At 44.2% G+C, this 17182-nt stretch overlaps 1 protein-coding gene and 1 long non-coding RNA gene across 2 annotated transcripts in view; both read left to right on the top strand.

Moving 5' to 3' along the window:
* Prkce (protein kinase C epsilon) overlaps positions 1–17182 on the top strand; it is a 506175-nt gene that overhangs the window by 354939 nt on the left and 134054 nt on the right. The window lies entirely within an intron of this gene.
* LOC116080912 lies at positions 792–15932 on the top strand. The gene is made up of 3 exons (XR_004114666.1): positions 792–850; positions 1124–1291; positions 15355–15932. It is a non-coding gene; the product is annotated as an uncharacterized LOC116080912 (long non-coding RNA).

Genomic DNA, 17182 nt, shown 5'->3' with positions numbered 1-17182 from the left:
GTGTGTGTGTGTGTGTGTGTGTGTGTGTAGATAGATAGATGATAGATAGATAGATAGATAGATAGATAGATAGATAGATAGATAGATAGTTATTTTTTCCAGTACCTGATGTATCTTTGGGCCAGTACCACTGGGCTACTTTTTCCAAGATCACTAACTGGGGATAGAAAAAGGTATAATTATTGTCCAAGGAGCCTCTGACCTACCTGGGAAAGTAAGATTAATATGGGTGACCTGGAGAATAGGAATGGTTCAGTGTGAAAATGACCCCACAGAAGTCATCCTGGGACATCCAAGTAAGAGATGAGTAAGCAGGTTGACTATAGCTCTTTCATGTTTAAAGCTACCAAAAAGACACATTGATGTTAAGCTAATATTTAGATTGAAAAGGTGGGGAAATGGCCACAGCTCTTCAAGTGTTGTAGACAATTTCCATTTTCAAGGAAGTACAGTGCAGCCAGTTGTTTTCAGTGCTGGGATACTTTAGGGGAAATGTGGTTGTTTTATAAATCCACTGGGGAGTGGGGTAGGGAGAGAGACAGAGACAGAGACAGAGACAGGGAGAAATTAGAAGGAAGTGCCACTGCATGAGATTTCTTCCCTCCACTTTGTTGAAGCCACATTTGATAGCCAGGAAGATAAAGTCAAGCATCCCATTTGGCAGACTGCATTGTGAGAACCATAGGCATCTTAGGATTCTAATCTATAAGTGACATCATGAATGAGTAAGTAGACTTTGAAGCTCTAATTGTCATGCATCGCTTTTAAATTCTGGCCTATGTTGTTGGACATGCCCCATCACCTCTTCACCTCCATTCCAGCTGCTGATTGACAGTATTTCCTATCCCTGGTATCTCTAAAGTAGCTAGTGTAAAATGTGTGTGTGTGTGTGTGTGTGTGTGTGTGTGTGTGTGAGAGAGAGAGAGAGAGAGAGAGAGAGAGAGAGAGAGAGAGAGAGAGAGAGAGAGAGTCACTTCAAGGAGCTGATGTTTTTTACAGTTTCTACCATGTGTCTGCCATTTTCCAAAGCTCATTATAGCCTTTGGCAAATCCCTCCAGTAGCTGTAGGAGGTAGATATGCTAAGGCATGGCAATGCAGCATGCCTTCTTGTACATCACACAGCTAACCAGGGACAGAACTCTGATTGGAACTGAGGTGACCTCTACTCCCTTTCCCATCTGTTATCAATGCACTGCGTCAGATGTCATACTCTTGGCTTTAGGACATGATTTCATCTCTTCCTTACCAGTCAACCCTGCCACCCCTTCTTTCATGGACAATGACACTGAGGTGGGTATTTCAATGACTTCATAGCCAAGGGAGCCACAATAGTGCCTTGAGCTGCTTCCTCCTGTCATGGCCTCCTCCATCCCCCAAATGCCCGGATGTCCAGGTAAAGGTGAGTGGGTCTGAGACAGCAGGCAGGAGCAGAGCTGAAACTGCCCAGCAGCAAGCCTGTTCCTGTGTACTCGTTGCAAAGACATCCTGGAAAGAGCAGCTTATTATTTGTGTGTGGGAAAGCTTCTCTTACAATGCTGGCTAAGCCCTGGACCTTAAAGTAAACAGCTACATCATCCTGTACAGAGTCAGGAAAAGGAAACTTCAAGCAAGTACCAAACTCCTGCAGCACTAAAAAAAAATAAGTGGAGGAAATGATGTTTAAGGGGGATTTTCTTGGGTCCCTATGACAGAAGGCTTTGCAGCTAATGTCCCCTGCCCAAGCTCTGTGTCTGTGTAAATGTTTCCTGAACTGCACTTATCATAAATGTCCTTCCTATGACACAAAGAGGGAAAGACACCCCCAAAGCAAGACTAGAAGATCCTGTAACCATGCTAAGCTACTTCTACTTAGGGAGTTGTGACAATATTTTCATGTGCAGAACTGTGGAGGTGACCAATGCCACTGCCTCCTGAGAGCCTTGCATCATGGGGTGGGGGGGACAGTGATCCTCCTGGTGGCTTCCTCATCTAAGAAGATGCACAGAATTACAGCCATCCTTCAGCCATGGATAGAACATCACTGGACATGCTTCTGGACCCCTCACCCAGGCTTGGAGCAGACTGGAAATCCAGCTTTGTCTCAGCAGCCTGTCAGCTGACCAGCTTGTCTAATGCCTGTGCCCTTTAAGCCACAGCAGGAGTCTCTAGAGGGTTTTCTGGCTTGCTAGCTGGACTTAAGCACTTCCTGTCATCCCAGAATACCTCTGGGTAGTGGTGTTTGACAGTAGGGTGGGTGTGTAGAACATACAATTTTGAAAAAGACTTGAGTATTGCAACTGCTTCCCCACTGCGGGAATTCCCCAGGTCTGCCCCTTCTCCCTTTGCTGGTATTTCCGAAAAGCTCTTGCATCCTCGTGTGATGCACTAGATCGGGAACCGCTATCCTGAAGGTCTGAATTAACCTCCCCAGGCATTTCCAGGAATGGTCTCGGAGCAAATTATAGTTATGCCCAACCAATAGGAATGAATTTCCCATCTAAACAGTGTGGCTCTTCCCTCTTCTGACTTCACTCTGCTTCTCTTTGCTTTGTCGTACATGGGGCGTTTTCCCCCTTGATACCTTGGAGCCCCTGTTGGTTTTGTCATCTACAGGATAGGCACAGTTTTCTTTCTGAAATTTGTCTTCATTTTGTGTCCCCTTTTCTAATTGGTAGAAATTTATCTGAGGGTTTGCCTTGCATGGTCCAGAATACACTGACTGACCCAGAGCGCATGCTAACTTCAGGCACCTTCAATGTGATGTGGTAGCACAGACCATCCAAATGGAAATGCACCTTTAAATGGGCTTTCCTCAAACACTATTTTAGATAGTAACAGAAACGTCAGATCAGGGGAAGGTAGCCATTTAGATTTTTAGTTGAAATCAGTCATTCATAAAAATTTTCAAAACCAATCAAAATATCTTCCCTACTTTTGCTGCCAAGTTCTGCACATTGGGACAACTCTTGTAGCCTATAAAGTAAGATGTCAGTATCTCTTGGATCTTAACCTGCTTGCTGAAGTTTCAGTCCTTGCTTCCTGGACATTCCAGCCCACAAACTCATGCCTTGTGCAGTTAGTATCAGTGAACCAGCCCTGCCTATGTAGTTATCCTGATGTCACCCACTCTTACCCAAACTCTTTTATCCCTCCCAACTCTCTGCTGTCTGTATATTCTTTGTCTCACTATCATGTGCCACACACGTGACTTTTTAGTTTTGTGTATATGAACTGGCCTTTAACCCTAGCGTTTGGGAGACCAAATGAAGCAGATTTCTGTGAGATCAAGGGTAACCTTGTATACATGGTGAGTTCAAGGACAGTGAGGGCCACATGGTAAGACTGATTTAAAACTACAATATAAAATAGATTTGCGTATATAATCATCTTCCCCCAACTCAGTTCTGAGCATCCCTGTACACACAGTTGTCTGTGTGTATAGGGATTCTACTTACCCACCGTAACCATAGGGACCTGGCTTGTCCACTGTAACCCCTCAGTGCACATGTCTTACATCAGTGATGTGAGTGAGGGCCACACCAAGCAGAAAGCCAGAATTAAAATTAGTTGAAGGATGGCTCCTTTCCCAGCACATGTAGAGTCTTGGTATCATCCATACTAATGAATTGGGATGAACATGGGAGAGAATCCCATCATGGCTTTTTGTTCATTTGTTTATTTTAACATCTCTTCATAGCTCCTCAGGAGTAGACTAACTAACTCACAGTAGGTAGACATTTAGTTTTCAAGTCTCTGGTCTGATTTTTGTTCTCTTTTTAAGTTTCCAGTAGATATTAAGAATGCTTTGGTTTCTTCTTCTACAGAGCAGATGTATTAACAGTGTCACATCCTGGGTTTTTTGTTTGTTTGTTTGTTTGTTTGTTTTTACTTTTATTGCATTATGAAGAGAAGTTACATGATTTCAATTTATCTGAATTTGTTAACATTTAAAAACATTTTAAGTAAATAGAATTAAATCACATTCTTCTTTCCCTTTTGTACCCCAACTCCTCCCAGATACCCCCTTCAATACCTACAATATCTTTTTTTGTCATATTCCTTAAAATTTATAAAATATTATAACAATAAAATGAGTATTATAGAAATTGATATAAAACTACAATCAATTTAACAGTCTTATGTAGATGCTTGTCTACAGCAATACTGAAAATACATACGTTTTTCTCAATATAAATTTTAAGTAACTCCAAACATATTAACTGTATATTTCAAAACAATACATCACTCCTAGTATTTTCTTGAATGAACATAAATATGTAAAGTTTTTTGTTTGTTTGTTTGTTTTGTATTAGTAGAGTATAAAATCTTGGCTATTACTGTGGTACAAGCTCAAAATAAGAACAATTTTTTAGACATTGGAGTTCATTGTAATAAGGATGTATTTCAATGACCCTCACATCACCAAAGGATTTTACTTCCATCGTAGCTAAGCTAAGAGTTGACAGTTCTGCTGCACCAAGGAATGAATTGTAGGCATGATTTTTGGATACAGATTTCCTGCTATGGTCAAAGCTATTTGACTTGAGTGATTGTCTTCATTCTCAGCCCACAGAGAACAGGTTACATTCATTTAAGAAATGGTGTGTGTATTAAGATGGACTATCCATAATGTCATTCAGCAACTGTTTCAATGAATAATGGTTCTTCTAGGAGGGTGGCACAGATGATAGGTGCACGTAAGAATCTAGTTCGTTAGCTGTGATAATTTGGAAAAGCATTCATCTCAGAGAAAGAGTAACTTATAAAATCCTCTTCAAACTTGATACAACAGCTACAAATGTCAAGCAAAGCATTCAGTCTCACTCTTTGTTGTTCTCTTTCCTACAAGCTACCTCCCAAGTTAATTGTCTATATCTCCCTTGGGTATAAAAATACTTTTAAAATATATAAGCTGTTCTGAAACCATAGTACAGTGTAGAAACATGAAATAAACAATGCTACTAATAGATAGGAGAAGCAAGATTTCTTGTACACAGCAAGACACTGTCACAAACAAGCTGAAAGTATATATAGATTGTACAATATTGGATCTATTTCTCCAATTACCAAATTAGAGAGACCACTGGATGATAATCAACAAATTTCTAATTCCTCATATTTTTGGATTTCAATCGATTAGGATATGTTGGTAATATTAATTTTCATATTAAGATATTAAGAAAAAAGTAATTGTCACTTCCTGTTGTTTTGTTGTAAGAGGTGGAATTAGGTTTGTGTGGATTTGTTGAAAGACTACTTTCTTGCTTCTTCTAGGATGTAGTTTTGCTCCTTATGTTGATGTTTTCCATCTATTATCCTTTGTAGGGCTGGATTTGTGGAAAGATATTGTATAAATTTGGTTTTGTCATGGAATATCTTGGTTTCTCCATCTATGGTAATTGAGAGTTTTGCTGGGTATATTAGCCTGGGTTGGCATTTGTGTTCTTGTAGGGTCTGTATGACATCTGCCCAGGGTCTTCTAGCTTTCATAGTCTCTGGTGAGAAGTATGGCTTAATTCTAATAGGTCTGCCTTTATATGTTACTTGCCTTTTTTCCCTTACTGCTTTTAAAATTCTTTCTTTGTTTAGTGCATTTGGTGTTTTGATTATTATGTGATAGGAGGAATTTCCTTTCTGGTCCAGTCTATTTGAAGTTCTGTAGGCTTCTTGTATGTTCATGGGCATCTCTTTCTTTAGGGAAGTTTTCTTCTATAGTTTTGTTGAAGATATTTACTGGCCCATTACATTGGGAGTCTTTACTCTCTTCGATACCTATTATCTTTAGGTTTGGTCTTCTCATTGCGTCCCGGATTTCCTGGATGTTTTGGGTTAGGAGCTTCTTGCTTTTTGCATTTTCTTTGACTGTTGTGTCAATGTTTTCTATAGTGTCTTCTGCCCCTGAGATTCTCTCTTCTATCTCTTGTATTCTGTTGGTGATGCTTACATCTATGACTCTTGATTTCTTTCGTAGTTTTTGTATCTCCAGGGTTGTCTCTCTTTCCGATTTCTTTATTGTTTCTATTTCCATTTTTAGATTCTGGATGGTTTTGCTCATTCCCTTTACCTGTTTGATTGTGTTTTCCTGTAGTTCTTTAAGGGATTTTTGTGTTTCCTCTTTAAGAGCTTCTAACTCTTTACCTGTGTTCTCCTGTATTTCTTTGAGGGTGCTATTTATGTCTTTCTTAAAGCCCTGTATCATCACCATGAGAAGTGATTTTATATCTGAATCTTGCTTTTCTGGTATGATGGTGTATCCAGGACTTGCTATGGTGGGAGAATTGGGTTCTGATGATGCCAAGTAACCTTGGTGTGTGTTGTTTATTTTCTTACGCTCCCCCCCCCCAATCTGGTTATCTCTAGTGCTACCTGCCCTTGCTAAATCTGACTGGAACCTGTCCTTCCTGTGATCCTGGTTGTGTCAGAACTCCTCAGAGTCAAACTGTCTCTGTGATCCTGTGATTCTGGGATCCTGTGACCCTGGGCTTGTTAGAACACCCAATAGTGCAGCAGCTTCCTCTGGGTGTTGTGGGACTGGCTGTGGAGCCTGGGCCCAAAGTCTGCTCAGGGCACCAGCCTAGAGAGACCGGAAGGAACCAGAGCCACTCTACTGGCAGAGTTCCTGTGTGCCTGGTCCCGCTGGTCCCAGTTACTCCAGGTGTTGGGACAGATTTTGTGTCCTCCTCACCTCTGATCCTGAGAGTCTCAGAGCACCTGGGAGTGGAGGTTCCTCTGGGTGTTGTGGGACTGGCTGCAGAGCTTGCGCCCAAGGTCCGCTCAGGACACCAGCCCAGAGAGACCAGGACACATCCTGTTTTCAACACACAATTTGGCATGTAGCACATAACTAGCACACATGTAGCATGAATCCAGCTTTCAATGTGTCCCCTAGTCATTTGCATGTTACCATCTCCCTTTATCTCCGTGATTCCTGTGAGATGGGCAGGATGCTGGTCTTCTGCTGCTCTTCCTGCAACTGTTAATTTTGGGAAGGGGAGAAAGGAGCAGCTTTCACATCTGGAATGAACTCTTCAGCTCCCTGTTGCTTCCTGAGAAATCCAGTCTCTCTCTCCTAAAATGGCCACGACTTTGCTGGAGTTCTTATTCATAATTGTTGCCAGGCTGGCTCTTCTCTCCAGCCTTCTAGAACTTTCCCCTGCTTGGCTCCAGCTATGCATTTTGTTAAAGGACCACCTCTCGATCACCTCAGAAAGTTGTCGTATGACTTGGGTGTTTTTATTGGCTAAACTGAAAATTTCTCAGGCAAAGATGGCTTGTTGATGCTTGGAGTCAGATTGGCTGGAGTAAGAGGTGGTTTATGAAAGGGCCTGTAATACTAGACGGTCCTCATCAGGAAGCTGAGAAGGGAACGAAGCACTTTAATCCTCTTCGCAATCTCATTAAGAATGACTCTAATTAGTCATGGATAAAGTTTCTCTTCCAAGGCGTGTGCTTTTAGAGATAAAATTTCATATTTCCCATCCAAGCATCCACATGTACAGCCTGCTAGTGTTTGGGAGCTGTAAGAAAGGAGCTCTGTGCCAAAGGATCCATCATGCACTGGAGACAAGAGAGGATAACTTGAAGTAGAGGTACCAGTGCTACATTAGAGGTCAAGACTTCCTTTCTAGGGCTGGGGCTACCTTAGAAGGAACAGAGTCATCCTTGATCAATATGGGCAGTGTAGGAGCAGAGACCTAGTGTCCCCCATCAGGGAGCAATGACAAAAATCACAAGGAGGATTTACAAAGATTGGCTGCTTTTGAAAGGGTGGGGGAATGGGAAGGGTGGGGGTGAGAAGGGTGGGGAATGGAAAGGGTAAAGAATGGGAGTGGATGGGAAGAGTGAACTACATGTTCCATTTGGACTTAGGCTTATCAGTTTCATAAGCAGCAATGACCACACATTAGAACATGGTTCCTTGGAGAACAAAATCAGGGTCAAACCGCCATCTTCTCCACCTTTATCACTAGGTGTGGTGATGGGAAGATGACCAAGAGGGGAGCTTCCTACAACAGAGCTCTGTTCTGACAGTCCTCTAGCATCACTTTTGCTACCTACAGAAATCACACTGGCCCCTACGGATGGGTTCTCAGAAGGAACATTTCCAAGAAGATGGGATAGATGGGAATATAGACATTGCACTCCTGGAGATAATGATTCAGTGGGGCTGGAGAACTTGTCATTGTATAATAACTACTCAGCTTCTTATTGGAGAGAGTTAACTGTGTTGGTGGCTGGTGTGTATGTGGAGAACCGAGGTCAACCTCGGATGTCATTTTTCAGGAGCCATCTACCTTGTTTTCTGAGACAGTCTCTTACTATGAGCCAGGACTCACTGATTGGGTTGTACAGTCATCAATCCCTAGGTCCTCCTGTCCTTGCTTCCCAGCACTGAGATTACAAAGGCCATGAAACGGAGTGCTCTGCATGGACGCCAGGGATCGAACTCAGGGCCTGAAGCTTCCTTGGCAAGTGCTTAAATGACCGAGCCATTTCCCCTTCCGAAGAGTTTTAAGATGGGCCAGCAAGTGACAGCTGAGTCTAGGGAAGTGTTCTCCTATTGAGATTTACATCAGGGCAGTAGGCAGAACAGGATATGAGGAGAACTGATGCAGAGAGCTATTAAAGCTCCAAGAAGTCTGAAGCATCGGGGCTACTTGTACATAGGAGGTGGCATTTCAGCTGACCTCAAGCCTGGAGGACCACAGAATTCCTACCTATGACTCAGTAGGGAAAGGAGTCCCTACTGAAAGAACTGAGGGGCCATCAGTGTAAGGACAGTCTTGAGCTTACTAATCCCCCATAAAGGCTGTTTCAATTTAGAAAGGGCTATAGCCTCAGAGGGCATTATCCAGGGCTGCCTAAAACCTCATATTAATGTGCCTAGAATGGCCACCAAGTCTCAGCAGATGGTCTGACCCATTCAACAGCAGGTTAAGGCTTGGTTAAAATCATCCTGGGGATGGCAGTCAACCCTTTGCCCGTTAGAATTTTTGCTTTGAAAAAAAATTAGTGTCTTGAGTATCCTAGGATAAAAAAGCTCTCTGTGAGAATCCAGACTCTGGGTAGAGACTCTCTAATGCTGCCAATAAGTGCATTGTGGGGTTTTGAAGCTGTGTGATACTTAGATGGGGGATTCTGCCTACTCTGTAGGTTTGGAATGAAGATTGAAGATCAGACAAAGCAGCCTGAGTCCAGCACTTACCCACCAGCACCAGGCCCATCATAAACACCTGTAAGTGATGGCCACTGGGAGGCCTTTCCCTTTGCTCGCTTGGAGCGGGGAAGCATGCTCTGGGGAGTGCTCATCATTTATTGTGTCCTCCCTTGGTCAGACAGACCATCCTCTCATTCTGACTCAATTTTGAGGCTGTTTATAGGTTTCTGCTCACTTATCCACTAAACACAAGCAATGCTGGCATTGATACTATTTTATGAGGCCCACATTTGGGTGTCAGCAGAAGCCTAGCACCCTGGGCAGAACTCAGATGAAGATATTAGGCTGAGCTCTAGACCTAACAGTAAATATATACTTACAGAGATACATATGTGAGCATTCATGCTTACACACCACATGCACACACACGTATAAGTATGTAGGTATGTATCCATCCTAACACTATGTGGTTTGCCACAAGGAGCTATAACAAATATTCATTCCACATACATGCTTCCTATGTGTCTACTACAAGTAAACACCATTTTGTTAGGGATCCAGTAGTGAACCAAATAGTTGGAAAACTGCCCAGTTAGAGCATGCATATAACCTCAGAAAGGCAATGAGCAGATTGCTAAAATCATGGTGTCCAGTGTGATTACAAATGAGACCAACAACCCACAAAGTATGGGAAAACGAATGTGTTAGGAAAGTTATGTCCCCCCTCCCTCTCTCTCTGTGTCTCTGTCTCTGTGTCTGTCTCTCCCCTCTCTCTCTCTCTCTCTCTCTCTCTCTCTCTCTCTCTCTCTCTCTCTCTCTCTCTCTCTCTCTCTCTCAGCTGGCAGTAACATGAGCAGAGTGTGAAGGGGTCCCATTCTGACACCTAAGGGGGAGAAGAGTTCTTCCAAGCAGAAGACATAGCCAGGACAAAGGTCCTATGGCAGAAACATGATTGACTGTAAAGTCCAGTGAAGAGGCCATTGTGGCCAGAAGGATAATGAGCTGAGTCACTTCAGCTGGTTACTCTGGGAAACAACACAATTGAATTAAAACTGAGGTAGACTATGAGGGCAGGGACGTGCCATGCGAAGGCACCTGGATGGCTGATTTAAGACATACAGATGGAATTCTCTTTGGGCCAGTGCGGTCAAGGAGAACCTCCTATAAGAGGCCATGTGGATGCTTTAGGATTTCTCCCCGCAGGAGAAATGGCAACAAAGCCCGGAGGAGAGTTTATGCTGTTGTCTAGAAGAAAAGGCAGAGGCCGGGGCAGTGTTTAGACAGTCTCAATGGCAGACAGAGAAGGTTCTGCAGAGCCAAGGAAAGTCTGACTGCCTCACACCAGGGAAGCCTGACCATATCTAGCATGGCTGCCTGCATTCAGCTTCTCCAGGGCTGCCAGGACCCAAGCCCTGCTCTCTAGAGCTGCCTGCCTTCAGCTTCTCCAGGGCTGCCAGGACCCAAGCCCTGCTCTCTAGAGCTGCCTGCATTCAGCTTCTCCAGGACTGCCAGGACCCAAGCCCTGCTCTCTAGAGCTGCCTGCATTCAGCTTCTCCAGGGATGCCAGGACCCAAGCCCTGCTCTCTAGAGCTGCCTACATTCAGCTTCTCCAAGGCTGCCAGGACCCAAGCCCTGCTCTCTAGAGCTGCCTGCATTCAGCTTCTCCAGGGCTGCCAGGACCCAAGCCCTGCTCTCTATAGCTGCTGTCCATGCACTGGATTCAAAGATTCCACTAGCAGACCAAGACTTCCCCATGCCCCTTGATGAGCATCACCCTTTTGGTGGGCACCAGCAAGGTTCCCTCCAAGCCACAGACACCATCCCGGAAAGAAACCTCCTCCAAGGTCTGCAGGAGACCTCTCAGCCCTTCTGGACTTGCTGGTACCCCTCAGCTGGGAGTGAGAGAGAGGGAAGGGAAATGGGGGCACCTTTTCTTAATGGAAAATGCTCCTGGCTTTCTGAGCCAGGAAGGTAGCTAGGGCTTGAAGATAAGGAGTCCAGGCTTCAAGCCAGACTCCTGTGCGGGCAGCCCCAAGTCTTTCTCTCTCCTTACATCACTCATAAACCTGTGTGAGAAAAACTGAGAGGTATTTTTACCCAGTGACAGGGCAGCAAGGGATTAGCAGCTAATGTACTTTGGTTTACTGAGGCATTGTTACATAAACTCCCCAGGAAGAGTCGGATAGCCCCTGGGCTAGTGCTCCTGTTCCTGGGTTGTAACTCTAGAGCTAGGGTTGTTTTACTCACTTGCCATTTATTTTCCAAAGAGGTAGAAAAACACCCCAGTCATTATTGAACCAGCAATCCCACTTTAGAAAGAGATAGCCACAACTCCTGAAGTTTCTGGGAGCAAGGTTTTGTGTGGCTGTTGTTTCTTCTTTGGCCACCGTTCAGCCTACAGAAACTGTTCTAGGTAAGATCTATATTCCTGGAGGTCAGAGGAGGCCCTTGAGAGCCACAGAGAGTATCTCAATGATGGTGACCCCTGTACCAAAAAGGGATGTGGCCACTGGCTGCAAAGCTATATTTATGCATGCCTCCATTCCCATCCCCACCAAAAAGTAGGGACCTGTGTCAGTTGGTAAAGCAACTATCTCCCAAGTATAGGGGCCTGAGTTCAATCCCCAGAGCCAACACAAAAATGCTGGGCATGTGTGTAATCCCAGTGATGAGAAGCTGGGGCTCATTGGCCAGCCAGTCCAACTCATACTGGGGAGCTTCAGGCCAGTGAGAAAGAGTGTCTCCAGGGGAACTCCAGGTGAATCATACACACACACACACACACACACTTTCTAAAAGTTGAAGGAGGGTCTAGAGAGATGGTTCAGCAGTTGAAAGCTCCTGCAGCTCATACAGAGGACCCAGGTTCAGTTCCTTGTCCCCATATCACCACTAACTGTCTGAAACTGGTAGAGGGAGTCTGATGCACTCTTCTGGCATCTGTAGTGACTGGGTGCACTTGGTACATAAGCATACATGCAGGCAAAACATCCATATACATAAAGTAAAAATAAATAAATGTTAAAGACTGTAGTGGAGAGGGGTGGGTGAGTGGCCTTTAAAGAGTTGTTTCAGAGTCAGATGCAGGCGTGCATTAGGCCCTGAATAACGAAGAGCCACAGAGGCCTGCCTCACCTCAACTGGCTGTGCAGAGGGAGAACAGTAGAAGATGGCCAAGGCAGCTAGAGCCCCTCTCTATTTATCTTTTCTATGAACCTGCATACTGTTGGTATAAGCTTGACTGCAAACAAAACCAAATGGTTACATAGCATTTGAATTTCTTTTTAGAGGAAAATGGAGGCGATTGCCAAACTGTTGACGTTCCCAGACAAGAGAGCCAATGTCCGTCTTGGCACAGTAGGGTGGGGAATTTTCTGAGTGTGATATTTGAATAAAGACATCTAAACTAGGGGGAAAATGTTTCTCCAGATCTTATCGTTGTACAATGAAGACTTGTATAAAAACTTCATCCCTGCCACATGTTTACTCACCAATGGGAAGGATATCCCCAGGGCCAAAAGTTCAAGCTGCTGTGCACTCCCAAGTGGCGTGTGAACTCAAAGTGAACTGGTTTCTAAAGAGGCTCTAAAAATGGATTGGCGAAAGGTCTTGTCTCTGAATAGTCCCTGGTACTTACTAAGATCCTCCGTGAGGAGATTTGAAATACCTAGAGAGATGAAATGAAGGAGAGTGAATGCTTCCACCAGCACACACACATGCACACCAGCACACATACATGCACACCAGCACACACACATGCACACATGCACACCAGCATACACACATGCACACCAGCACACACACATACACACCAGTGTACAAACAGATGTACATCAGCACACGCACTGGTACATACACGCATGCGCGCATGCGCACACACACAGACACACACACACAGATACTTCCTCTGACACCCTTGTTGTATGTCATCATGCTTGGATGCTTAAACCATTCTTTATAATAAGGCAGATATCCCCTACCAATGTCAGATAGGGGAATGTCAGAAAAAAAAGTGATTTAGTTGTTTTTGTTGTTTGTATTAAAAATTAAACCCAGGGCCTTATGCAAAACTAGGCAAAACCCACTACCAATTGTGCTACGTGCCCAGCCCTCTGTCCATTTTGTATTTTAAGACAGAGTCCGAGTTTCCAGGTTGGCCTTTTGAACTGGGTGTGTAGCCCATGCGAGCCTTGGCCTTGAGATTCGCCTGCCGCAGCCAGAGAAGCTGAGATTCGTACTTGAGCCTCCAGGCTTAGTTATGAATTTTAAATGTTGGCTTGCTTTGGTTTTAAGACATGTTGCCATAACAGAATGCTGTGGCTCTCCTCAAGTTGGGCTTCAGATCTTGCTGACCATCATTGAAAGTACCTACAGTCTCTAGACTTTAGGACATCAGGACATGTTCATTGAGTGCAATCTATCTAATTTCTTGGGCATCCAAACTCCCACTGAGCTACAGTCTGCTATGGAGGGAAGAGTGCTCCATTAAATAGCTATTGTGGTTTCTTTCCATCAGCTAGCTGTATCATGTTGGCCAAGCTATTTAAACTTCTCCAGACTTCAATTTCTTTGTCTCCAAAATGACGATAATGGTAGATAGTTAGGGAGAGTCAGTGGATAGCCACCATGTGAGGCTGCTCGCAGGGTCACAGTATGCTTTGTGTTCCTGTCTGTGTCCACTTCTCCACCTTGCTCCTCCTGCTTCCTACCCGGCTTGTCTCTCTCACCCCTTCCAGCCGCAGCAGTTCCAGAGACATAGAATCTAGTCATAGTCTTGCTGCTTTTATCCTCGTGGCATTGATGAGTTTCAGGCTCACAGTTTTGCTAAATCCACCACCAAACGGACAGACAAATAAAACCCCAAAGCCACTCCACCCCCAGGGTCTAAGTGAGAGCTCTGGATTGGTTTACCTACCCCTTTGCAGCCTCCAGTGGCTGTTGTCCTTTCTATGGTTTTCCTATTATTTTTTCTAGAAATAGAGGACAATATTGAGACCTGGAGGAGTGTCTCAGCTGCACGCAGGGCTTGCCTTCCAGTTCCTTTCATAGCTGCCATCTTCATAGACACACAGGGGATAACTGATTAGCCCCACCTTCTGCTCTTGCTGGACTTACTGGTGAATCTCCTGAGGCTTGGCCCCTGCTCAGATGGGCTGAGTCTGTGATTCACACCTATGAGTGCATCTTGGAAGGGAAAATGTTTGGGTTGAGTGACTATCTTAGAAAATCCTGACGTGACCATCTAGTGTATAGATGTGTTCTCTGTGACTGGAAGGTCCTCGAAGATGAGATCTGTGCTTTGGGTCCCTGTGTTGCCAAGGAAGTACTCTTCATCCATAGCACAATAGATGCCTGGGGACCGGTCAGTCCATTGAACTGAACTGGGCCTGGAGGGGTATATAAGGTTTTAGCTGATCGAATAGGAGAGCCAGTGTATTCCTGAGGAAGGTGGACATGAAAGGGGTTGGAGGCAGGGACTGGAAATGGTAAATAGCAATCAAGCTACAGTTTAATGACACACAAGAGCAAATGAATGACAGACAGACAGATAGGCAGGCAGGCAGACAGATGGCAGACATCTTGGATTATCTTAGGACTGTGTGGTCTAGCCTGACTTCAGTTAGATTGCCTGGCTAGTTTGAAGATCTAATTCTTCCATCCTGTATCCATTATCAGGCACAGTAGAATCCTAGAACACAGGGTAACAAGAGCCCCTCCTAGGACTCCTGGGGCATTTAACAGAGAGCTCACTCTGAAGCCCTCTTTGACTATAAGTTACTAACACTCCTAAGGGAACGATGCCTCAGTCTTAAGAATTTCAGAATGAATTTAAAAATTTTTAGTAAAAGTCATAGAAAGAGATCTGTTTAATTCCAGAAATGAGTAAAGCCCTGTGTAAAGGATTCATTCTGACCTCCCTGCCCTCACATTCCCTAACCAGATCTTTTGCACTCACAAGACTGCTCATTTCCCAAAAGCTTGCAAATTGACTAATTTTGATTACAGTTCAGATCCTACTCTATACCTAGTCACAGCCAAAACCACCATGTGTACCAGGAACGAGATGTTTGGGAGTTCCTCGGGGTGTTTATTTCCAGTAGTCGAAACCATGTCATTCCATTTAGATGACATATTCTGACTTGTTGAAAATCACTTCTGTCTGTAACTGAAAAGTCAATATGTGGGATTCATTTCCTGAGCAGTTCATATCCCACAGGTCATCAAGTCATCAAGCAGGAACATGGTCCAGCTCTTCTGTTGATACCAGTTGTCAAGCCAGAGGGCTTAGACTCACCACAGCAATTACCCGCAGTGCCAGGGCACTGGGTCTACTCTTCCACCATGAAGAACATTAAAGCGATATTAAGACAAGTCATTTTCATGCAGGAATGGGTTGATCTTTCCAACTGTGATGCTTTACTTTCTTAATTCAGGCTTTCGGAGCCACTTATGCCCCCTAGGGGCTACCTTGGGGTTTAAAGAAAAACAAGCATGTGTTTCTATCCTAACCTCACATCCATGCTGGCTTCTGGAAAAATGGGAAACTTTGTGGCACAGGAAGGAAGTTTTAGTATTTTTCTGGAACCATGGGAACTTCTGCCCACAGGCTTGAAGAATCTTCCCAGTCGTTGACTGGTCCACATAACCATGAAGGCATTGACTTTGGCTTTGACTCCCACGTGAACTGCTAAGTCACAAAGAATGGCTTTTAAAAAAATCTGTTCTAAGCAAATGTAACATGGAAGTGTTTTTCCCTGGATATTCTTCCATATTCATCTTGATACAATATAGACTAATTTACTGCACATTTGCCCATGGAACTCCACTGGACTACCAAAACTTGGATGTAGAAAAAAGCCAGCCCATGCTTTGCTGTCTCTGCAGGAACAATCTGCTCTTTCTGAACACGGGGCATAACTTGGTTTCCTCCTCTGTGGGTTCACTTGTACATATCCAAGCACATGCTTCCCAAACCTCAGGTTCTAACGAAATTTGATGTGGCAGTCTCCTTTTGCAGAACTTCTCTTTTTATTTTATTTATTTTTCTAATTTTAGCATAGTGGATTGGAACTAGGGCCTTGATCAACATGGTGCCACCACTGAGCTCTATCAGTAAAAAGCTCTCTGTTTACATTCTAATCTTGACACAGAACGAGTAAGATGAGCTGATCTGAAACTTTCCATCCTCCCCTTCAGTTTCCCCAGTGGCTGGAGTGAAGGTCCACACCACCGGGCCTGGCGTATTACTATTATTGTAATTATAATAATAACTATTATTATTACTACTAGTAGTAGTATTGCTACTACATTAAAAAATACATGACTATATACTGGCATCGTAGCTCATACCTATGTTCCCAGCACTTAAAAATCTGAGACAGAAGAATCACCATGAGTTCGAGGCCAGCCTGGGCTACACAATGAGTTCTAAGCTGCCCTGGGCTGCAGAGTGAAACCCTGACTCTGAAAAATCAAAATAAAATATATGACTATGGTTAAGCTCCAAAAGTTGACTGCTGAGAAAAGAGTTTGTGCTCTTCTTACGGACATTAGTGGGTTAGTGAAAATCAAAAGGAGAGCACATTTGCAGCTTCATTCAAGACCAAATACTGCTGGACTCGCTCTGATTTTTGAGGGGGTCGTCTTTGTTGCCAAACCTGATCTTGAACTCATCAGTTCAAGTGATCATCCACCTCCAGCCTCCCGCACCCTGGGTGGGGACTGTGAGCACACACCACTGTGCAAGCTGCTGCTGCTTTTCTGCAGTGCAGAGATCCCCAGATCTCCCTCCTGATAAAGGTAGAAGCCTCCATGACTGACCCATGTTGTCGCTGAGCGTTCTCCCCTCTTGCCCGATCTCCTCAGTGTTAGTCCCCAAGAGGTAAGGTTGTCATCTTTTATTCTTACCAAGTTCTTCTGCTTCCTGCATAATCAGTTGGAATTGTTCATATAAAAGCATCAGTAGGAAGGGAAGACACAATCAGCCAATCAGCAGTAAGCAAGAATAGGTCCAGGAATTGACTGGCCCGGGCCTACGAGGTGTG

Source organism: Mastomys coucha, unplaced genomic scaffold (assembly GCF_008632895.1).
Source record: "Mastomys coucha isolate ucsf_1 unplaced genomic scaffold, UCSF_Mcou_1 pScaffold6, whole genome shotgun sequence".
NCBI classification, from domain to species: Eukaryota; Metazoa; Chordata; class Mammalia; order Rodentia; family Muridae; genus Mastomys; species Mastomys coucha.
Note: the sequence above shows the minus strand (reverse complement) of the source record. Positions and strands in the feature narration are given on the sequence as shown.